Source organism: Macrobrachium rosenbergii, chromosome 41, assembly GCF_040412425.1.
Source record: "Macrobrachium rosenbergii isolate ZJJX-2024 chromosome 41, ASM4041242v1, whole genome shotgun sequence".
NCBI lineage: Eukaryota > Metazoa > Arthropoda > Malacostraca > Decapoda > Palaemonidae > Macrobrachium > Macrobrachium rosenbergii.
This window is the reverse complement of record NC_089781.1, coordinates 835,163-859,818: the sequence shown is the minus strand read 5'-3', so window position 1 is coordinate 859,818 and position 24,656 is coordinate 835,163. Positions and strand designations below refer to the sequence as shown.

The window sequence follows — 24,656 nt, the reverse complement described above, 5'->3', positions numbered from 1 at the left end:
TTGTTCCGACATGATATACAAACCATCAGTCCTGTACATTAGGAATTACTTACGGCAAAGCTGGACACGGCCATTAAACTCTTGAACAGGATGGTTAGGCAGTACCTACCATCAGGTAGGCGGGGAATACCTGCCTGCCCGGACGTAAACATTCCAGTTTGCTTTTGGCCGTCAAGCGTTGTAGATGTGTTTTCCGATCTCTTTGCCTGACTCGTTAAACTCTTTATTATCCTGGTGGGATCTTTCTGTATTTTTGTGTATATATTAGGTGTGTTCAATATTTATTTATACAAACCCACGATTTGTGATAGCCTTGCATAAGCCTTCATTCCCCTGCGTCTGTGTCGTGGGTTTGACAGCCAAGGGCGTATTTAGAGGGGCATAACCGAGTAGTAATGCTTCTTTTCCAGTAGCCCTTTATTTAGATACTGAAGGCGTTCCCTGTACATTCGGAGATATTAGATTCGGACGTAATATCTTCGTTCCTATACATTGATTGGGACGTAAAGAGTTCGCCTCCCTCTTGGGCTCCTGCCCTCCTTGTACAAGGGCATGACTTCTTCCTTTCTACTTGGGCTGAGTGTTGTTTTCGCCGCCTGCGCTATGGAGAGTTACGGGGGGGAGGGTTGCGGGTGTCATCGTTAAGTTTCGCTTGGTGGCCTCCCCTCCTTCCTTCTCTGTCCATGTAGGATCTTCCTTATCTCTCCTTCAGTAGAGATCTCTCTCCTTCGCCCTCTTCGCTTGTTTGTTGGGCGAAGACCGTGAGGGGGATGCGCGAGTGGTCAGGCGACGTCTTCTAAGGGGCCTCCTCTCGCTGCGTAGGGCAGTTCGCCTTGTAGCAAGAGGAGTCTCCCTCTACTGGTCATCTTTGTTTTTTCTTTGAGGTTGACAGTGAGCATCGCAGGCACAGCAATAGTTGGCTGGATATCTCAGTTTGGATATCTTTGCATGAAAGAGTCCCAATGTTTATACAGTGTTGCTTCAGGATCAACCACAGTACCTGGTTGGAATGGCATAGCCCCATGTCGGGATTGTTCCGACTCTGTTGCCGCCGATGTGGATTGGTCGCTGTCATTGCTGGCCTTCATGTATGCTATGACACTGCCTCTGGCGTATCTGTGGTCTGTTTACTCCTGCTGTTTCCTGTGTTAAGCTCCTGTTGACTCAATGACAGTCTCTGGGCGGCTCTTCCTGGTCTCCTGCCATAGCCGTCTTGATCGTTCCTGTTGCTGCTGGTGACGTTCATGTATCATTCCTGGCCATTGCTGTAGCTCCTGCCTTCCAAACTGCTTCCGTAGTTCCTACATCGACTGTCCTGATCGTGCTTGCTACTTCTCCTGGTGGTCATTCCCTGGCCGCTTCTGTTGTGATCCTGCCTAGCTGCCCTGGAGGTCTCGATGTTTCCCTGTGGAAGTAGCTGCCGTCTTCTTCAACTTATCTTTGATTTCGTCTTCTGCTGCCTCTTCCCTTCCTCTCTCGAGGTTTGAGGGGCTCCCGGGAACAGGATAGACCTCCGTCAGCTGATGGAGAGGAAGGCTGCTTCTTTCCCCTTGTGCCCTTGTACGTCTAGGGACTGCCTCTTTCTGAGGAGACAGTGGATCTCCTGTTGGCTCTTCGCGACCTTTTGGTTAGGGAACCAATTTGCATACCCCTGGGTTTCGTGGGAGCCGCGGGTGCACAGAACAGGGTTTACGCTCCTGCTCCCAGTCCTGGAGGTTACACCTCTAAGACGGGGGCTGCTTCCAGTGCTCATTCGCAAGCCACTCTGAGTGCTCGAGATTCTGTGGAATATTGAGTATCCCGATCTGGTCTGAAGAGTACTCTCCCCTGCCCACCACCTTGACGTGGTGAGGGGGCTCTTGAACCCCAGGAATTTGTTCCCAGGTTTGAGTTCAAGAGTCCTTATATATCATTATACATTTGTTTGGATTAATTTTTGTGGAATTTTCCACTTTTTCTAAAATTTATAGGACCTGATAAATAGGAAAAGATATCATAGCTGGGATTGAGTTTATGTCTGAAGCTAAATAGTGGGAACTGTGGTAGGAAGCTAAATAGTGGGAACTGTGGTAGGACCATCAACTGCCTGATAATGTTCAGACCTGAGAGTTATCAGATTGATAGCTCAAAGGCGGGAACTATTCTTCAGGGCAGGACCACGGATTCCAGTCGGGGGTCTGGTTCTGGGGATAGGACTCTCGGCATTCCATCTGGTTTGCCCATAACATGATTAGGATGGGGATGAATGTATTATAGTAATATTGTCAGGCCTAGCAAGCGGGTTTGGTTACACTTGGGCCACTCTAATCATGTGCCATCCCCTGTGGGGTAGGGTTGGGAGCGTACATTTGGGAGTCAGTTCTCACTTGTGGCATTGGTGGAAGAATAAGCTCTTTGAAAGGCTGGTGATGTCTTTTTAAGATTTTCAGATTTATTTATTTATTGTTTTTATATACTGTACCTCGATCTTTATGCTCAGCAGTGTTAAAGATTTAAGCATCCCTGGGCCCTTTGATGGTAGCTACTCGGCACAGTTGACAACTGCTGGAACCTCCTCTGATAACCTCTCTCTGAAAAAACCAGAAAAAAATACTAATGTAATTACACTGGAACCTTACGCTCCAGTACAAAACAAACCCAAAAGAAGTAAATATCGTCTTGACCCAACCTTGACTCACTTGACTCCCTCTTTCAGAGTGGAGGTTGGTCAAGGTTTCTAACCTTGGAAACAGAACAAAAAATATCAGCCCTAAAGTTAGAGAACTACCTATTAAACAGACATTAAACGAAAGAAATGTCGTTTAGACAGGTAAGAGAAAAGACGTGGCTTCCGAAGCCACAACAAAGAGTCAATCAGAGGACTATATGTCTATAACAACAATGGACAATATAAATGTAAAAATTAAAAATCATGACAATATGAATAGCATTCAGGGTACCATTGTGCTTCCTGAGAGCAGTGACGAACCAATCAAAAAGAATATTCCTGGGACTCTTAAAAAAAGATATCCCAGAGTCCAAGGTTGTGAGGTATTTAATATACTGAGTAAACAAAAAAATAAGAAAATGTTAAAAACCACAAAAATAAAGTTTGAGGGTCAAGATCTACCCCCAAAAATTAAAGTTGTAGGTCAAAACAGAGAAGTAGGCCCTATGTCCCAAAGCCACTACAGTGTCAAAACTGTAGTAAATATGGGCATGCAAAAAAATATTGTCGAAACGAACCTGTATGTGCGTATTGTGGATCTGAAGAACATGCCACACAATGAAATTGTAGCGAACCAAAATGTATAAAGTGTGGGCAGAATCATCACGCAAGATCCAAAGAATGCATGTATTACATATGCAATACGGAATTGAAAATGCTACAAATAAGAACAGGGATGTCTGTTAGAGAGGCTAAATTAGAATTGAAAGTGAGAGGAATTTAAGATCCTGCTGAGAAACTTACATATACCTCAATAACAAGAAGTAATAATGAAACAAAAATACATACGGACAGAAGTAACAAAATGCAGGAAAATAAATCTCAAAAAGAAAATAATGCTTTACAGGAAAAAACTAAAATGGTAAAGAATCAAGAAACAGGCACAAAGGATATGGGTAACATTTTATCAAACTCAATTGAAATGTAATGCAAATAGCACAAGATGATGAGACTACTACAGAAGAAATAGAGGAAAGTCGTGATGGAGTGGAAATTAAAGATAGAAAAAGGCCTATGTAGAGAACACCACCCAAAACGAAAAAACCAACTATAATTAGAGCAACATCGGTTAAACCAAAGACAAAGGATATGAAGAAAGAACAAAAGCAAATAATAATAATAGTAAAACCTATGGATACAGATATCCAAAACACTGAAGTCGAAGATAACAATGATTATGTCAGGGGGGACAGATTACTCCATCACCAATAATTGGTACAAGAGCAAATGAAACAAGGAATGTACATAAAAACACATGTGGGTGTAATGATTGTTTTATAGAATTGTGCAATAATAACAAAAACACAACAAAAGATGGTTTCACAAACATTGTAAGAAATTTTATGAAATATAAAAAAAAAAGAAACCACAGATTTGAATACCCATGAAAAAGGATACATGTGCATTGAGCACTTAGTATATTATAAATAAAAACAAATGAATGTCATGAGTAAATTATTAGAAAAAATCAAAGTTGATAATATAAAAAAGAGAGAGTAAAACTCGACCGCTATAATAAAATATTTTCAGTAGCTATATTATACAATGGAACGTAAATGGTCTGCAGACCAAATTACACCTAGAAGAAATACAACGATTACTAAAAGAATATGAACCAGTGATATTATGTTTACAACATGTCAACAAAACAATATCAGCAATAGGTAATATACCTTAACATCTACATCTAGAGAGGAAGAAGGAAATATAGGTACTGTTGTATATGTACATAACAAAGTATGTTATGACAAAGTACCTGTAAACTTTACTGATCTGCAAATATCCAGTATTACTGTAGAATCTGAAAAAAATGATAATTATGTAATTTATAATTTATACAACCGACCTATTAAAAATTATGACTTTGACTAACTTAGAGAATTACTTAATAATGTCAAGAAACCTACAACTCGATGTGGGACTGTAATTGTAATTGTTCACGAGATCGGCTTGGCTCGGCTTGCTCGCCCTGCCCAGCCCCTGGTCACGTTCGCGAGACTGGCTCGGCTCACCCTGCTTGCCTCCCAGTTCACTGCTTACCACCCAGTCTGGATCACGTTTGTGTGATCGGCTTGGTTTGGTGCGGCTTGGCTCGGCCCTGCTCGGTTTTTCCAAATCTGGTTCTCAACACTGTTTGAGTGAACTTTCTGCTCTTCCCAGGAAAGAGCTTTGCCATGGTGCAGCAATAATCTCCTTTGGTTGATTATCGCTCACGGTCCACCTCTCCTGCTGGTCTTACTGGCAGGACAGGTAGGAGTACTCTTTCTCTACACCTGTTCTCTTTTCCTCTTTCCGAGAGGTGCGAGACGGACAGAGAGAGCTCCAACGAATTTGTCTTTTTTCGAAGTTCGGTTGCCTGGTGTACTTTTGCTGTTGGTTCCCAAGTGTCTCATAGTACAACCAGGTACAGTAAATCCTGTATTCGCGGGGATGCGTATCACACCCCCAGCAAATAGCTAAAATCCGCAAATACTTAAAAACCCCTCAAAAAACACTTAGAACTGCCTATTTTGATAGTTTAAACACAAGAAAAACCCTCTAAAAATGCTTATACCTGAACATTTTAATAGTTTTATAAAAAAAAGTGCATTTAGTCATGAAAATGATATGAGAATACAGTAATTAGTGAATATTTGTCAGTGAAAAATACCGCGAATGGGCAAATTTTCCATGAATAATGGGTAGATACGTTCCACAGAGAAATCCGCGAATACTTGAGTCCGCGAATCGTGAGACCGCGAATACGGGGGTTCACTATAGCTGAGGAGGGTTCTTGGGATCAGTCAAGGTCTTCCTCCAAGGAGAGAGGTACAGGAGTTTCATGCTTCAGAAGCAGCGAGGGTCTTCCTCTTCAAGTTGTGAACGCCCTCGTTTCATGGAGAACTTCGTGCCGATTCGTCAGCGCAAGGATCCCCGGGACAGGACCGCGGCTTCCCCAATGAATAATCTTCATCACTCGCAACCCTTGCAGTTCCCAAAGGGACCGAGAGTTTCGGAGGCCGCCGCAGTCCTTGCTTGCAAGAGTGTTCTCGACCAGATGAATACTTTTCTTCGGAAAAGGAATTCATTCAGGTCAAGACACCAAGCTCCTCCCCTGCCTCAACAGAGTATGAAATCTTCTTGTTTCAGAGGGTCTTGCCGAATGCAGGTTGTTCTGACTACTTCTCCCGGACTGGGTTCTCTCTCTTTGCTTTTCCTTGCCGTGAAGGGTATTCTCTTCTGCAATGAGAGGCAGCGATGTGAAAGGTATTCTCTTCCGCAACGAGAGGTGGTGATCTTGGAGGACACCTGCTGGTTTCCTCCAGGCAGTCTCGTGATGGATCCATGATCCTTCACTTTTAGGGTTTCTCTCCTCGGACACGACCATTCCTGGAAAGAACCCTGCCTTTTGGAGACTGGTCCTGTCGGGGGTGGGTCTTCCTATACCAGATGGTAATCTGTGGGCAATTCTGGTGCTAAGAAGAAGGACTTTGCCCTAATTCGGATCTCCAGTTTCGTAAGTCCCGAGTTGGCTCGACCCTTAGGAACGAACCTTTACTTGGTTCTGCCTTTCTCTTTCAGAGATTTGCCAGATACCGCAGTAATCAAGGTCTGCACCAGGGCACAGCCTTGTCCTTTGGACAGTGGCCAAGACCTTTGGGTCTCAGTCATCTCGGCTTGACCGAAGGGTCAAGCCAGCCCTCCCTCAACCCCTAAGAAGTCCCAGACTTTGGATTCCATAAGGGAGGAGGGGAGAAGGGAAGAGAGAAAGAAGTATTGACCAGGCAAAAGTTCCCCTACTGCAGATGCCTGGTGGCGACATTGCCGAGACCTGGGAATGGATTCCTTCAGAAGTATCTATTTCCCTTGGGTTTCAGCAGTTCTTTTCATCAAACTTTCTTCCCATTTCCTCTCCCGTGCTCCCAATTTTGGAAATGCCTGCCCGGCAAGAGCTAATTGTATTGGTATCCTGTCATCTTGCAGAACTTTCCCCATGGTGGAGAATGAAGGAGGTCTTCCTAATACTTTGAAGAGGAAAGAGTTAGGATAATAATGCTTGATTGAAGGAACCTTCAGATTCAAGGAATAGGTTCACACCTATAAGACTTTGTCTTGAAGGTGTTTGACCAAGACAATTAGTACCTTCTCATCAACATAATGAACTCAAGGCAGCCTTTTGGCCTTCCGAGAATTCAGGATGAGTTTTGCGACACTCAGTGGTTTCGTTGAACAATAAAACCACAGTAGTGGCATATGTCAACAAACAAGAAGGAATCGTTTTTTCCTCCTTTGTCTTCTGTCGATATTTGCAGGTACTCAGTGGCTCAATTAGCCAGATACATTCCCAGAGGGGATGTATTGGTAGGCGAGCTGGGCCTCAGGTTTGAGTGATCAGTACGGAACGTGCTCTTCACTCTTTTCCTCACAAAGATTCATGAAGAGACTGCTCAACTGAGAGATCCGTACCATCTTTCTGTTGCCTCCCGGCACAACGAAGTTGGTAGTTTTCTTGCTCCATCGTACCAGACCCCGGGGGCTGCTACGGTGAGGCATGCTGTCTTTTGGGAAAAATCGATATCTATGTTTTTCCCTCCGTATTTGTCTGTTCGTTAGGGGTTCACAAGCTTTGCTCACCCCGAGTTTTAGACAAATGCTGGAAGACTTCATCTTTCGCCCGACCTGATAGCTCTGTTTCCAAGGCATTGAGAAGAGTTCTGCTTGACCCAACCCCCTGTAGCAGCTACACAAGAAGCAGTTCTTCAGGCAGTACATCCCCATGTGTTCAGGACTAGGAGACCTTCCAGTTTTTCTTGCAATCATACGCTTTCTCGCCAAGCCGCCCAAGCAGCAACGGATATAGCTGGATATCTCTTGAAGTCCTCTGCAACAGTGTTCCTGGGACTGGATCCGTCTTCGCTGGTTGGTGTGGTTGACGGAACTTCTTCTCGGGTCAGAGTCGCTCTTCAAGTCTGGACTTCCTCATCTTCTCTGCCGAGGGTTGCTTCTCTCCCTTTCATTTGTGAAGAATGTAGGCCCTTGCGACCTAGTCTTCTGTCTGAAGTAGCCTTTCTCCTCATTCGAGATTTAGCTACAGATGAGAAGCTTCTTCGGTCTTGCTGTCTCAGGGAACTGTTCCCTGGGTGGCATGTGACAGAGGTTGTTTATTGCCGTTTCGTTGGTAGTGCATCCCATTGGGAGTGAATTCAGTTTGACATTCAGAGCATCTGTGTACGTATTAAACAGTTATGGAGAGAGAATGCCCCCTTGCAGGAGCCCATTTAGGGAGCTGAAGGTGTATGATTATAAGTTACCTCATTTGACGCAGAATTGCTGTGTGGAGAACCAACAACATAAAATGCCATTTAAATTTAGAGTTGTGGCTCGTTTGTGCAGCTTTAGGAAGCGTTTTTGGTAGTTTACTCAGTCAAATGCTTTTCTCACATCTACAAAACGTAGGAAAACAGGAGAGGCTGATGATAGGAAATAGTTCAGCAGTTCTTTTAGGATGTAGGTGCAGGTGTCGGTTGAGTGGTTTGCTTTAAAGCCAGACTGGTTGTCAGTAGCGTGCAGTAAGGGAAGAAGTCTTGGTAGCAGAATGGACTCAAGTATCTTCGACGCAATTGTAGATTGCAATCGGATGATAATTGCCAGGGTCAGCTGCACCCTTTAGCTTGTTTTTTATTAATGGGATTAAGTGAACTAAGAGTAGGGAGTCTGGAAGAAACTGTTGAATTATGCAGGCATTAAATAGAGCAGCTAGCAAAATGTAAATTATCGGATGGCAGAATTTGAAAGCTTCAGCTGGTAGACCATTTCAGCTGGGCAGTTTATTATTAGGGAGGTTGCTTATGGCATCGCTGTTACCTGGTGTAATACGATCCGTGAAATGAAACAATGTTATTAGTAAGGAGGTTATCTACGTCCCTTCAGGAGTCTTGATCATTTATACAATTTAGGATAGTGCTGAAGTGATTGCCCCACTTTCTTACAATAGCCTCTTCACCAACGGCTTCTCCTATCTCTGTGATAGCTTTTTAGTTTTGGGATTTAGGGATTGAGTGTCTTTTCAAAGATGAGGGTAATTGCCAGATTCTAATTGTCTAGGCATTGTATCAGCTCTTAGTTGCTTTTCATTCAGTCTGCGGTGCTTAAGGGCAAGTTTGAACTGCACTCTCACCTTTCTCATTAGCAGTGCAAAGTGCCCTTCCCTTGGGCTACCATTTTGCCTCCATAGTAAAAACATTTCTTGTGAATGTGTATACAGATTTTTAACCAGGTCATTCCATCAGGGTATATTGTGAGTTGCCTTGATGAGATCTAAAGGTATCCCTGCTAGATGCAAGCATAGCGGAAATTATATTCGAATAGAATTCTTTCAGATCTCTCCTGTGGTGGTCATTTCTACATTTTGGGTTAGTGCACAGTAAGGTATCTGCTGGTTGAACTACTGTATTGTACACAGCCTGGTTTCTGTGGTTTTCCCAAAGGATCTGGTTTTCTGCTGGTTTTTAAAATCCCAGTTAATGGCAGGTGGGTGATCAGTTGGGGGTTCATGGTAGGGAGGGATGGGGTATTGAATGACATCTGTAAGGGTATGTGATCATTGCCCGTTGTAAGATCGTAACAAATGTTGCAGGTCACAATAGAATCATGAAGTTTTGGGGACGTGATGCAGTGGTCCAGCCAGGAGGTTGTAATTGTGTCCGTTTTATTTTGTACAAAGGTATAGAAGGAGGGAGGGAGGGGCATTACTTCGATAATTTGGAGAGTGTGATTTTGACAAGCGAGTAAGTTTGTTATAAAATTGTTTTATGGGGGAGAATTAAGGTACCCTATTATACAAATATGATCAGCAGTAGAATCATGAATAATGCTGTGTAACTCACCTAGGATCATGCAGTATTGATCAAAATTACTGTTCTTTTCCCAGGGCATATAAACATTAATTATTAAGATCTTAGAGTCCCCTACTGTCACTTGAAGCTGCAGCAATCTATCACTCCTGTAGCCTGTGCGTAAACCCCTGCTTGGGGTGTCAGTAAGTTCCCCGGGTAGGGGTGGTCCCAGATTGGGTTATATCTTGAGACTTTTATATTAGGACCAAAATTCTCACCTTTAAGAACAGAAGGTGTTGAAATAGGCAGGTAATCCTGTAGGCAACTTTATGTCTAATTTTGCATGGGAGTTCTTGGGAGATAAGAGGGTGGGAGCCCGTGAGAAACTTGACTCTCTCTACTATGAGCTCAAATTGTGAAACACAACGTGACATCTCTTCTCAGGTGTTGGCCAGGGTGATCTATGAATGTTGGGCTTTGGTTCAGCGGGCAATCAAGAGGTTCTTTTCTTTTTCCTACCAGCTTGGGTCTGCCAGCCCCTAATCCCCTCATGATCATTCTCATCCTCATCCACGAAGGGGTGTTGGGTGGGAGAGAGAGGGTCGGAAGACTCACGAGGGCTGGTGATTGTCACTGAAGATCTATCTTCCACCGGAGGTTCTGGTGAGGGAGAGGAGGTTGGGAGTCCATCGGTCCCTTCCGATAGGTGTGTGGGTGAGGTGGGCACTTCGTCCGAGGGAGAGAGGGTGGTTCCCACTTGGAGGGTATGGCTTTTCTTATCTGCTGCTCACATCCTCACTTCTCTCGTGTTGTTGGGAGGTGAGGAAACAATAGATGCCTCATTCAAAGGGGTCTGGTGGCTTGCTGTATGATTGTTTAATCATTCTTGCACTCCTTTGATTGCATCCCAGATCTTTGAAAGATTGTTATTTGTTTCCACAGTTTTAATACTGTCGTATGATTCCTGTAATCCTTTGATCACATCCCAGATCTGTGAAAAATTGTCATGTGCTTCCTCAGTTTTTTCTGAGGTTTTTCAAATTTTTCTGAGAGATTTTGCTGTTTGGAAGGCATTTTCTGCCTTATGGTACACTGCAGGTAGGCTTAGATCAGCAGGCCCCTTTGGAGGCAGATTGTAGGGGTCATTGGTGTAGATTTCTACCGAGCAGGTCCTTAGCCACTTTGTGATATGTAATATTTTCTTGAGAGAGGATAATCTTTTCTTGTATCGCTCCTAGAGAATGGTTTCTGGTATCAGGTCTGCATTTTGTATATGCAGCATTATTTTCTCATGAGAGAAGGCTGCACTTGTATGTCGGGCAGATGTATCGTTAGGTCCCTGGCATGACGGTTGGAGGTGGTCAAATGACATTTTTGTGGTAAAGGGAGGGCCAAGCACTAACCCATACACAGCACTTAATTACCCATTTCCCAGGGCCAATAGGCTTTGAGAAGTTGTAACTTGAAAAACTTCGAAGGCACTGGTTGGAGCAGAATGTAGATTAATATATCTGCAATTACACATCACTATCCAGTGTACACTCCGGGTGTTACATGAAGACACTATTAACACATTGCCTTCTATGAGAGGTTTAATCACCAAGGGTAAAAACCCTCCTTTTTTGGTAAAAAACATGAGAGAGACCTCCAACATGTCTGCCCCCGACATATACATGCTCTGAGTCTCGTTTAATGCGTTAGCCGAAAGGTCGTTATGGTAAACGTTAATCTTTGCTGCGTATGCGACTTTTTCCATCATTAGCACCTAGTATGAGGTTGTTAGTACTGATAGGACTAATTATATAGGTACATTAAATGTAGCATTTATAAGTAAGGAGCTCTAAAGATAATAATTACAGTTTATGAATTTTGTTAGATTTTACGATTTACAATTGTTTGGGATGAATCTTACCTGCTGTTCAAGATAGCTTATATCTTTGCACCGATTGGCAAGTTGGCATTCAAGCAAAAGATCGAATGGCTGCATGGATGACTGTCTAGTGCACTTGTTCTCTAACAGGTGTACTTCAAATGTTTTAGCTCTTGTCAGAATTCTCCTTGCCGCCAGTGTGTATAGGTGCTTGTTGGTATTTCGTGGTACTCTACATTTATTTTTCCTAGGATTCTTTCCACTGGAATCAAGGCTAAGAATATCAGGTTCTGTAGGAATGATCACTGTGTTAGTAGGATGTAGATTTTTTAGGAGATACAGACTGCACCAAATGCAATGGTATACTGTAAAGTGTAATTTTGAGAATAGATGTGAGAAAGGGATTTTCGAAGGAATTTTCGAAGGAATTTCTGCTCAAGTTCGTTAATATAGGAAGAGAAGGGGAGCAGATAGATTGCGAAAGCAACTAGTTAGGTCAGGTCACCAAACCAACCTGTTTTTTCTCCCCCTTCTCTGCTAATGCCTTAGTTATTACTGAGACTTCCTCTATAGATCTGCCTTCTGCTTCCCTTTCAGTTCAGGAAAAGCATGTTTAGAAGTTAGAAGAGGACGTAAACCTTATTTTGGTCAGTACAAGGTTTGTCTGAATTGGTTAGGGAACCTGTCTGTGTCTCCCCATAGTGTGCGATCATTTTTGCATTCCCCTGTAAGAGGTAAGGTGTCAGTGCCCATGCCCATCTGTAGTCCACTGCCTGGGAACTGGGTCGGTTCTTGGGGCGATATGATGCTGTGCCCTCCGTCCCATTTCTCTGTTTTTCATGCTCTGAGTCTCGTTTAATGTGTTAACCAAAAGGTCAATTTGGAAAACGTTAATCTTCGCTACGTATGCGACTTCTGCCATCATCAGCACCTAGTTTGAGGTTTTTAGCACCGATAGGACTAAATATGTAGGTACTGTACAGACAGTGTTATTAACCCTCCCGCGCTTACGGGGGTTCCTATGGGGCTACCCGTTACGCGACTTATGCCTTGGAGGGAAAAGTGGGGCTCACGCAGAAAAGTTTCTTTGTGAAAATCGATACGTCCAAACTATAACTGATATATGCTACTGGTTTGTTTTATGATGTTGGCAAATGATTGAATATTTTCCTAAAACTATCAGAAAATCTTTGCAAGGCTTAGAAATAATAAAAAAGACGTGATGAACGTGATATTTTTAAGGAAAATCATAGAAATTTTTTTAAATAATCGTGAAAAATATAATTTCTGGGTTTCTCGACCTGTGTCAGCCGGTGAAATAACCTTTCGGCACTTATTTCAAGGTAAAGCTATTGCTAAATATACCAGAGAAAAAGCTAAAAAGCTAAGCCGGAGTTACTACCCCAGTGCGAGCTCCATGGTATGGAGTCGTGTATGAGAAAGGGTGAGATTGTCACAATCACAGGCCTCCGCCCTGTAAACCTTCCCAATGTCAAAAGTCCTACCGAGTGAGGTGCCGTTACATACCCCTGCACCACTCGCGACTGTAAACAAGCCAGCGCCACCCACATTCCACTTTTTTAGCACGCGTTCGCTGTTGTTGTTTTCTCCTTGTGCGCTTTTGTTGGTTTTTTCAAGCAATGGCATCTTCATTGGATTCATCACCTAAGTTGAGTACCATCTCTATGTTTTATTTGGGTGGTTGAGAAGTTTTATTTCCCCTAGTTAAATAATTAGGGGATTTATTGTCAGTCTCATTCCCACACTCGGACGCCATGTGACCTTATGTCTTCGGGCTAGGTCGGGTTTTTCCCCGTCCCCCTTTCCTATACCCTTTTTTTATTATTATACTGTATATATATTCAATTGGGTTTTATATATATATATTTTATTACCCTTCTCTGGGGGAGTCCCTTTTATTGTCTCTTAGGCTTTGAGTTTCCCCCTCTTGCCTATCCGCCATTATTCCTTGTTATACATGTTATAATTTGGACATTGCTTCCTCCAGGGTTGGGATGTTTTGTTTGAGATGGTACGTTTATGCTTAAATTGCTTATTTTGTGCCAAGCGCACGGATGTCTTTGATATTTACAGATATTATCTGAGAAATTTTTGTCTGGAAGGTCGGGCCATTTCCTCCGCTCTCATATCGCGTGAGGCTTTGGTCTCCCCTTTCTACATGTGCTTATGATTATTTAGATCATTTCATTTTGCCTAGGCTATGTTACTGTAAGTTGGTGGAGTAGTTTCTTCTCCTGGGTTTCCTTCCCCAGTCCCCAGCTGGGTAAGGTTAGCCTAGGCTATGGCTTGGCGGTCCTCTACTGGCCAGGAGAGAGCTCTGTGTGTAGGGGATTCATGGTGGCTTCCCTTTGATGTGGCGTTGGTTGGTGAGTGGGGCTGATGTTTTCCCTCCCCTATTTCGGCCTTTCCGTTTAGTCTTTATAGTACTAATAGTTAAGCTGGAATAACGAGGGTTCCTCGTGTTGCCTCCTCCTTCCAAGCCACATCTTCGGGTTATTCTCCACTTCATGTTTTACCCTCCTAACACATTCTCTCGCCTATCCCCTTTCCCCTCCTCCCTCTCCCACCCTTGGTTAGCTTTCATTATATGTTATCTTACCAAGGCCGAGATTTAGCCTTTCCCACCCGCCATGTTTCCTCAGTATACCCCCTCCCTCTGCATTGATTGGCTGTTCTCTCGTCACCTGACCTTATCCGGTCATTCCTTTCGAGACTACAGTAGGGGACCGGGGTGCTCCCACACCCCTGTTTCCCATCCCTTTCTTTGCTTTGTCTTTGAGTGTTCCATCTCTTCCTCTTTCAATATCGTTCCCATTCCTTTCATGTCCGATCTTAGAGAGGAGTAGATTCTCATGGCGCCCTGGGTGTGCCTACCCACTCCCTGGTCGCTACCAGAGTCCCACACTCATAGCCTATACATCCCCCCTTCTTGTGTCAGGTGACAAGTTCTTTTCCCATCCGAGACACCTCGGGTGGGGAGACAGTGTTCTAGTTGCCAGTTGAGTATCCCACCTGACTGTCTTCTGTCTGCCGTTCACACGTACGACACTTATATTGTCCTCTTCATATACACCCTTTTCCAGTATCTTCTCTCCACCAGCTATTTACCTTGGTATTTTTCTTTGCTTGGTGGCCGGATGTTCTTGTTTCCCTACTCCGGTGGGGACGGTGTTTGGTCGGGCAGTGTTCACTACACCTCCTCCGCCCGTTTTCTAAGTACAAGACTCTCTCCACTCCCAAGTGGGAAAAGTATACCCTATAGTAATCTTTCCTAGTCACAGATGTTTTTGTTCACTTCACATACAACATACTTATTATTATCTACCCTTGGCGCGGATTAACTCCGGCGGCTTCATGGGGAGTTTTTACATATCCGATAGGCCCTTTATCTCCCGGTTTACTCCATTTCCTATCCGGATATATTTTTGTATATATATAGGTGTGGGTATGTGGGTGCTCATTTATTAATATTTAATGTTATTTATGATATGTTAACTATCCTTTTGGGACCTTCCCCGTCGCTCCGGATTAACTCCGGCGGTCCCTCTAGGTAGTTAATCATGTTGTTCCAGTAGCCCCCTTTTTTCCCCGGTTAACTCGGCGGGGCCTACATGGATTACTACTATTCTAAGACACTACTCCGGCAAACTACTCGGCGGTCTTATTAGCATACTCATTTATCATTCAACTTACAGATGGTGCGTTGTCAGGAGCAGGGTGCACCGCTGTGCTGGAACCAGGCCAGCGGGCATGAAGTGTGCAGGTCCCACTCCAGCTGTGCTGTCCACGTGGGGACCTGACTGTTTGGCACCCTGATGGTTGTGAAATGTGCTACGCTCTTTACGAGCAGGTTCTGGACGAGTCGGTAAGAAAATCTTCCACTCCGGATTAACGTTTTTTCCTCAATTTTGTCTTTGATGGATAATTGTAACATATTCAACTTTTAGGAGGCCCAATCACCTATCTTCCTTTCCCCCTTTTCAGATTGACCGCAGCTCCGGGACTCCGCTTTATCGACCCTCAAGTCCTGGGTCGGCGGCTTCGGGGAACGCCGGGCAGGGAAACCCTACATCCTCTGCAAGGACGTTTGCAACGTTCTCTTCCCGGCGCCTGGATCTCGGCTTCCGTTGATGAAATAGCCGCCCCCTTAATCGCTGGGATCCGGGGAGATGACGCAGCCCTCCCAAGAAGAAGTCGCTGCTTGCGGTATCGAGCGGAGGACGTTATGGCCCGCAACCTCAACCTGGAGCCTATGAACGTGGACTTGGAACAGCCAGGTAAGGGGGTAAGTGAGGCAGGTGATCTATTATTTAGTTCTCCCTCTTCTACTGCTTCCTCCTTCAGAGGATTTGTGAAATCCTCTTGCCTTATGGACGGTGCAAGGTCTACCGTCCCTAAGGTTAAATCTGTTAAGAAAAAGACCTTGAAATCCCAGAAGGTCCGCTCCGAGGTTCCCTCAGATGTCACGGCCCCTAGCCCCGTGCCGTCTCACGAGCAAGGCCTCTACTTCTGGGAGGAGCACGGTCAAAGCATAGTAAGGAGACTCCCACCCTCCTTCCTTTGACGCGAAGCGTTTGCTGAGCTTCTTATGAAGCAGTTTGACAAGAGAGTTGATTTGCAAGCTGTCGCAATTCTCGAATCAGCTGTCTTCTTCAAACGCTTCTATGCTCTCCTTATCAGAGGAGGTGAAGTCACGAGGACTTTGATCTCCGGGTTCATGAGTGGCGGAGCGGCCAACAAACCCTTCTCCGTCCCAGATACCTCCAACCTGCCCCCTTTCGATAAAGGGAACCCTGGCGCCTGACCTCTTTGCTCCCCAACATGAGGGTACTCTCACTATTGAGGGCTTAGGCACTCGCAGGTTGGAAGAACTGGAATTCTTCCCTCCAAACCTGAAATCTCCCTATGCAGGATATGCCAGGCTTACAGAGGAGGCTTGGATCCGGTCCGATAAGGTCCCAAAGGAGACAGTCATCTTCCCGAGGGACCAGGCCCAATCAGCCCTACTACGGACCTTGTCGGAGTGGCAGGCGGAGAACACAAAGCTCACTCCGCAAAAGGTGCATTTACCATGTTCTCTCTGGGGGAAGCCCTCCCCACTCCATGCACCTCTAAAGTCGCCTCCCTCACCAACCAAGCTTGCGTGGAGGGCAAACCAGTTCCTCATCTCCGGGAGATAGATCCCACATCACTGGTCTTACCCGGAGATTCCCAGTATTAGGCGGCAAACCCGGATACCTTTTACGGTTACCCGGCTGGACCCTGACTGCGCCTCTAAACCTCTTTAGTGAGCAACTCCCAGAATCCCAGAGTCGCTCCTGAAGGCCGAAGCAGACGCTAAGGACAGACTTAGTAGGTCCTTAAACTCATTGACTTTGGCAGAGGCGACGTCAGTGGTATACTACGAGGATCCTCTTTTTCCAGGTGTTGACGAAATCTCTCCTGGGAAGTTTCCAACAGGACCTCTATGATTTTGTAAAGGCCCGATTGAACTGCCGGAAGCACATCTTTTAGGCAGCTTCTATCCGTCATGAGCCTAACAGGCTCATAAAAAGCTCCATCTGGGGAGCTAACCTGTTCCCTCAGGAAGAGGTTGATTAAGTCCTAGCAGAGGCAACTAGGGCCAGCCAGAGTCTCCGCTCCCGTTGGGGTTTGTCCTCCAAGAGGAAACAATCTGAGCCCGCCGGAACTCACCTAAACAAGGGAAGAAGTTCAAGAAATTTAAGCGGCTCCCGACTCAGACAGTACTGCAGGCCGTCCAGGTCCCCCACCCTGGACATCCCTCAACCTCCCAACCTCAGCCTCAACCTCAGTATGTGCTGGTTCAACCAGCCCATCAACCTCTCGCTGCCCCTTCTTACATTTCCTCCCCTGCTTATAATGCCTCTTACGAGAGCCAGGGAGCATTTCAGGTCAATCCAAGATGCAAAGGAACGAGCTAGAGGGTACTTCAGAGGTAGAGGTTCATCCCCGCTCCTCCTCCAAAGGAAGGGGAGGCAGGGGATCTAGAGGAGGCAGGCCCTCTCCCGCACAGTGAGATATCTCAGGTAGGCGGGAGGTTGTATCATTTTCGGGACCAGTGGAGCTTCAGTCCCTGGGCCCAGAGCATAGTCTCCAAAGGATTGGGGTGGGGTTGGATCAAAAGTCCTCCCCGATCAGGTTCCATCAATCACCCTCCAAGGCTCTGAAGGACTTTGTGAAAGATCTGTTAATAAAGAGGGCAAATAAGAAAGCGAGACATCTGAAATTTCAGGGCAGACTATTCAGCGTCCCAAAGAAAGGTTCCAGTCAACGAAGAGTAATTCTAGACGTGTCCCGTCTAAATTCCTACATTCAATGCGACAAGTTTGAATGCTTACAATCTCGCAGGTTCGGACCTTACTTCCCGATGAGCCGTAACCACCTCTATAGATCTTTCAGACGCCTATTATCACGTCCGATTGCGAGAAAGGTTCTCTCCTTATCTGGGGTTCAGACTAGGAAATCAAGCATACTCATTCAGAGTCATGCCATCGGTCTCAATATAGCTCCCAGAATCTTCACCAAACTGGCGGACACGGTAGTTCAACAACTCCGGTCCCAAGGGATCATGCTAGCCGCATACTTAGACGATTGGATCGTTTGGGCGTCCAACGCCGACGAATGCCGCCGGAGAGCGACAGCCATAGTAATCGGCTTTCTGGAATCATTGGGCTTTCAGATAAACGGAGAAATCCGCCCTAGTTCCGGAGAGTCGCTTTCAGTGGTTAGGAATCCAGTGGGACCTGGGTACACAGACTATCCCTTCCGCCCGCCAAATGGAGAGAAATAGCGAAAAGCAACCAGGCAATTTCTCAAGAACAAGAAAGCTTCCCGTCGTACCCAAGAAAGAATCTTAGGTTCTCTTCAGTTTGCTTCAGTGACGGATCTTCTTTGAAATCCAAACTGAAGGATGTAAACCGGGTATGGCGGAGTCGAAGCCAATGTCAGATTCAGAGACAAAGTATCTCTGATTCCACCAATTCTGAAGAAGAGACTCGGCCTTGGGCGTCCGTCAAGAGCTTATCGAAGTCAGTGCCCTTCAGTTCCCTCCGCCATCCCTAGTGATTCACACCGACGCTTCCCTAAGCGGGTGGGGAGGATATTCCCAACACAAGAAGGTGCAAGGGACTTGGTCTACCATGTTCCGCCAGTTTCATATCAATGTTCTGGAAGCCATGGCAGTCTTTCTAACCCTGAAGAAACTGCGCCCAACAATCGGATTCATATAAGTTTGGTTCTCGACAGCGCAGTAGTAGTGCACTGTCTGAACAGAGGAGGTTCCAAGTCGAGTCGGATCAATCAAGTTATGATAGCAATATTTTCTCTAGCAAACAAACACCAGTGGCATCTGTCTGCTACCCACCTTGCAGGGGTCTGGAATGTCATTGCAGATTCCTGTCCAGGACAACTCCGCTGGAGTCGGAATGGTCCCTGGACAAAACCTCCTTCAGGTGGATTTGCAACCAAGTTCCGGGTCTCAAGTAGATCTCTTTGCAACAGAGTGCAACCACAAACTACCTTGCTATGTGGCCCCAATCTGGACCCTCTAGCTCACTCCACAGATGCAATGTCCATAGATTGGAACAAGTGGAAAAGAATCTACCTCTTTCCCCCAGTAAACCTGTTATTGAAAGTCCTTCACAAACTCAGGACATTCAAGGGCCAAGTAGCCTTAGTAGCTCCAAATTGGCCGAAGAGCAACTGGTTTCCACTTCTTCTAGAACTGAAGCTTGTGTTTGAAAATTCCCAACCCGAAACTGACGCAAATAGTACAAACTCAGACTGTGTCAGCTTCCTCAAGAATTCAGAATGCCCTAGCTTTGTGGATTTCATGAAGTTTGCTGCTCAAAGGGATGCTAATATCGATCCTATTAACACTTTGTTCCTAGAATCAGATAAAAGGGAATCCACTCTTAGACAATACGACTCAGCAGTTAAGAAATTGGCACTCTTTCTAAAAGAATCTGAAGCTACAGTAATGACCACTAATTTAGCCATTTCATTTTTTAGGTCATTGTTTGAAAAAGGTCTGCCCCTTAGTACTATTACTACAGCAAAATCAGCTTTAAAAAAGATATTTTTGCACGGGTTTAAGATTAACTTAACGGACTCTTATTTTTCGTCTATCCCTAAAGCCTGTGCTCGTTTGAGACCAGTAACCCGCCCACAGTCGGTTTCCTGGTTCTTAAATGATGTCCTTAAGTTAGCCTCAGAAGTAGATAATCATAACTGTTCTTTCACTAACTTATTAAGGAAGACCTTATTTTTAATTAGTTTGGCTTCAGGTGCTCGAATTTCTGAACTGGCTGCCTTGTCTAGAGAACCCAATCATCTGGATTTCCTTCCATCAGGTGAAGTGTTACTAGCTCCTCACCCTAAGTTCCTAGCTAAAATGAAGATCCTCAGGATAGGTGGTCCCCATGGAAGATCATCCCCTCCCACAAGACCTGTCTTTATGCCCAGTCTTTACCCTGAAAGCATTCTTAGACAGAACCTCACACATAACTTTAGGGCCTTTATTTGTAAGGGAAGGGGAGGAACCATTTCTTTGAAAGCCATTAGACAACAGATCCTATATTTCATTAAACATGCAAACCCAGATTATTTCTCTGTACGTCTTTACCTACACCATAGATAGTTTAAATTAATTTTATCTGCACTGTCTACGAACTGTAAATGGGCTAGTGTGGCAAATATGTTCTAAAACATAGAGGCATAATAACTAAGAGTTGTATTAGTCCAAATAAAAAACACTGTTTGCTCATGAAAAAGCATTTCAGAACAAAGTGAAAGAGACGTAGAATAAAGTTATTAAAAAGAGGTTGAGAAGACTTCTAAAAATAGATTGATCGGAAGAGGAAAGAGAGAAATTCTCTTTCAACTCTCCATTTTTATGCCACCCATTTATTTCTTTTTTAAGGGTAATGTATCAAGCTAACTTTTAAATGAAAGTATAGTAACTTTAATCTCATTTAAAAGTTAGTTTAATAATTTGGGATCATGATTAGGGTCATATTAGTGTTTAAACTGTAGAAATGAGCATTTATTAGCATTTTTAGAGACCGTGCCAAATTTACGCGAAAATTCGCCTTGCATGAGGAGCTCTGGAACCTAACCTTGCATAAGTTCGGGGATGGCTGTACATATATTGTATAGGAGTGTACCTGTACAATATATCATAAAGGTATTTATTTTTAATGACTGTCTTTTATAGGGCTTTTGGACCCAGGCACAGGGGTCCCCTCACGCTGCTTCTGTTTTATTCTTGCTGAATTGAAGTGGTTTTCTCCGCCAGGCTGCTCATCGAGCACATGTATGAGAGCCTTGCTCCTAGAACGGAATCCAACTTCTGGCAGCAGTAAGAGCCAGAGAGGATTCCAGGTCAAGTAAGAAACCTTTAGCTTGATTGGCTGAAAGGATATTGTGTAGCTGCACTATTCACCATCCTCTTCTCAGTGTGGGAATCAGCTATCTTTAACAGTAGGTAATATTCATCCCAAATAATATAAATTTTCATAATAAAATTTATTATTTGGATACTTACCCATTGTTAAAGTAGACCTCACCCAGCCTCCCCACAACTTTGTGGGCTGTCAGGGAGAATTCTGACTAGCTAAAACATTTGAAACACACTTGGTGGAGCACAGCCATTTGGTCTTTTGTTTGAATGTTGATTCGCCCATCAGTGCAGAGATAAAAGCAATCTTTAACAATAGGTAAGTATCCAAATAGTAAACTTTATTATAAAAATTTATGCTATCAACTTATGATACTGGCTCTATATTTAGTTGGTTGGTAAATAGATAGACTAGCAAAACATGCTACGATGTCAAAAAACAAAATGTTTTTTCTTAAGTTTTTGTTTGTTCTTTCTTCTCCTCCCACTGAGCTGTCTAACTCCTATACTTTCCCATGCTCCTGTTTTCACCTCTCATTAAAGAACAAAGATTCCCCTAAGTGTCTCAAGCAGGTTTTCTCAGTTTTCACCTTTCATTTCAGGGAGTAGTAAATCCCTTAGATGATCCCCATGAGCATAGAAAAGGGATTTTGACGAAGGAAAATCTATTTCTGGAGGGGACCGTGTCAGCCGGTGAAAAGTCCATTCAGCACTTATTTCTAGGTAATTCCGTTGCTAGATACCAGAAAGCTAAATGAAATGCTGGAGTTACTACCCCAGAGCGAGCTCCATCAGATGGAGTCGTGTATGGAAAAGGGTGAACTACAAAAACACGGAACCTTATCCTATAGAGATCCCAAGGTCAAAAGTCCCACAGGGAGGTGCCGTTACAAACCCATGCATCACCCGCGGACAGCACACAAAACACCGCTAGCCGCATTCCATTTCAGCAAGCACCATGTGTCACACGTTTTTTCGTTGTGCTTTTAATCTTGTGCCTTTTTGCATCATTATGGCTTCCTCACAAGGTCTTTCGTCACCTAAGTTGAGTACCAGTGTTTCGTTTTTTAGTTGAGGCGATTGAGGCTCCTTATTTCCCTTTAGTTTAATAATTAAAGGGATTTATAACGCCCGTCTCGATCTCCTCTCGCGGCCTCACGTGACCTCCATGCGTGGTTCGTGATCTTGGGTCGCCCTGTTTTTCGATCTTTCTCACGGTTCCTCTTCGTGTTTAGGATAATTTTCCTTTTCATGAGGTCTAATTAGTGATTTTGATTGATTAACGTTTGTTTCCCTTTGCTTCGAGATGAGGGCTGGTGTTTAGGCGTCGGGCTTCCCCTCGAGCCTATTAAGCCTTTATCAATTCATTAACATGCCTTATTTTTGCCCTTCTTTTCTCTTAGCTTCTGGGAATTTTATTTACGTTAGTACTTTTAAGTTTTTTGTTTTATCTTTAACCCAGTGTTCGGATGCATTTGATATTTGATGATTATTATGGATACTTTTTGTTTGGCGGCCATTTCCCTTCACGTCCACATCGTGTTGGGTATGGTCCTCCTCTTGTTTTGTTTTGTTATGTTTTTATTTTATCCTTTTTGTGGGTTGGTTGTTAGCTTTGGATTTCCTTTTTTTTTGGGGCCTTAGGCTATTGCCCCCTTTTTTTTTCCATGAAAAAGGGGATGGTCGTTCATTCTTTTGTTCACATGCCCTTCATAAGGTTTTGTGTTCGTATTTTCCAATGCGGCGCTTTCCTTAAGTTTTACTAGGGTCTTCTCCTTTTATGTTCCCTTCCCTGTTTGGCTTTTTGCGTAGGCTAATAAGCCTCTCGTTTAAGCTGAAATAGCGAGGATCTCATGTTGCTTCCCTCTCCTGTTTCGGCTTTTTCGCGGCTAATGAGCCTCTTGGTTAAGCTGGGATAGCGAGGGCTTCATGTAGCCTACCCTAGTTTGGTCTTTACTTAAGGTTAGTTTCCAGTTTTTAGTTATGTCGACCCACCCTTTTCGCCCCTCCTCCTCCCGAGTGCTCTCTCTTCCCTTGATTTGTTTTCAATCTTGTTAACTTATCCAGGTTTAATGGGAGCATTCCTTCCTTTAGCCTATAGCTTATGCCCCCTTCCTCTGCATTGTTTGGCCTCTCCTTGGTGCGGTCCGTGACTTTACCTATATCTCTCCCTCCTGGGACTGTTGGTGGCCGGGAGGGCTTCCCCTCCCCCGTCCACCATCTTTGGCCATCTTTATCTCCCTGTCCCCCCCTGGAGGTTGTTCCTGTTCCTCTCCTGCTTCTCGCGTTTGCTGGGTAACGACTCAGTCAGCGAGTGGGCGGGAGGACACGAAACGCCCGGATTGTGCATTCACACTCTCTGGTCGTTCTTTTTGGTTCTTCCTCCGGGTTTTTCATTCCTCCCCTTCATACGTCTTCTCCGGCGTGTTGTTTAATTTAGCGACACTCGGTTCAGTCCCTTCTTCGTTGCCAGTTAGAGCTTTCCGCCTGACTGTCTTCGTGTTGGGCTTTTGACGTTCCCTGCCCTTAGCTAACTACTGTCTTCTATCGAGCGCATTCCTTGCTTCCCGCTCCTTCGGTTCTAGCGTTTATCGGTCTTCCGTTATCGCTAGTTTCATATTATTTTTAGTTGCAGGGAATGCGCTTTCTCCGGACAGTTTAACCTTCCCATTTCATTTTGTATCCGTCACTTACTTTAAGGCATGTTACTCCGGCTAGTTCCAGTATATTTATTTTGTTTTATTTATTATTTTATTATTTATTTTGTTTTGTTTGTATGAGATTTTTTTTACCCGGTTACCTCCTGGATCATTCCGGCTGGATTCACGGCTTTGTTTAATACTGTGTTGCTCCGGTACACTGCTCCGGCACCTTACACAGTGTACTCATAATCTCATACTCTTACAGGTGGTGCGCTGCCAAGAAGAAGGGTGCTCCGCAGCCCTCCATCAGGCCAGCGCCACGGAGTTTGTCGGTCTCACTCCGGATGTGCGGTCCACGTGGGGATCTTATTATTTGGCACCCTGACGGATGTGATGTTTGCTACGCTCTTTACGAGCAGGCTATCGATGATTCGGTAGGTGATCATGCATCTTTCCTTCTTAGCCAACTATAAGGTTTATAATTTTACGATTCCCTCCGCCTTGAAACCGCACAATGTTTTTCTTCCGGCAGGCTGACCGCAAGTCTCGCGATGCTTCGCTTCAGGCCCTTAAAGTCTGGGTTAGCGGCTTTGGGGCGCAACGTAGGAGCTGGCAATCCCTACATACTCGAAGGACATTTGTAATGTCCTTTTTCCCGGCGCTGGATCACAGCTTCTGTCACCGGCGAGGTTGCTGCTCCGTTGATTGCCGGGATTCGGGGAGTTGACCCAGCCCTCTCAGACGGTTCGGCTCTGAGCGCGGCGCTCCAGAAGACGCGCGGAACTTCGATCTCGGCCTTGAGTCTCCGAGCATTATCCCAGAGCATCAAGCAGGTAAGGGGGTAAGTGAGGCAGGTTCTCCACTGTTTAGCTCTCCTTTTCCTCTGTTGCTTCTTTTAAAGGCTTCTCTAAATCTTCATACCTTACGGGCACGTCTGGGTCTGTTGCCCCGAAGGTGAAGTCCGTTAAAAGAAAACCTTACCTACTCCGGCAGGCCGATATGGGGTCCCTCCGGCGGCGGACGGCGACGAGCCCCGTTACATCGACGAGTACAGCCTCCCTTCCGGGTCCCAAGCGGAGCCTCGGTCACGCCAGGTAGTTCCCCTCCTCCTTCTTTGGATACGTTTCATTTCTTTGAACAATTCCTGGAAAAAATCGACGCGAGGTTTGAGAAGATCGACGCG

General features: G+C 44.8%; 1 protein-coding gene across 1 annotated transcript in view; it reads left to right on the top strand.

Annotated features, from left to right (window-relative positions):
- mEFG1 (mitochondrial translation elongation factor G 1) overlaps nucleotides 1-24,656 on the top strand; it is a 110,675-nt gene that overhangs the window by 47,699 nt on the left and 38,320 nt on the right. The gene's annotated exons all lie outside the window — the stretch shown is intronic.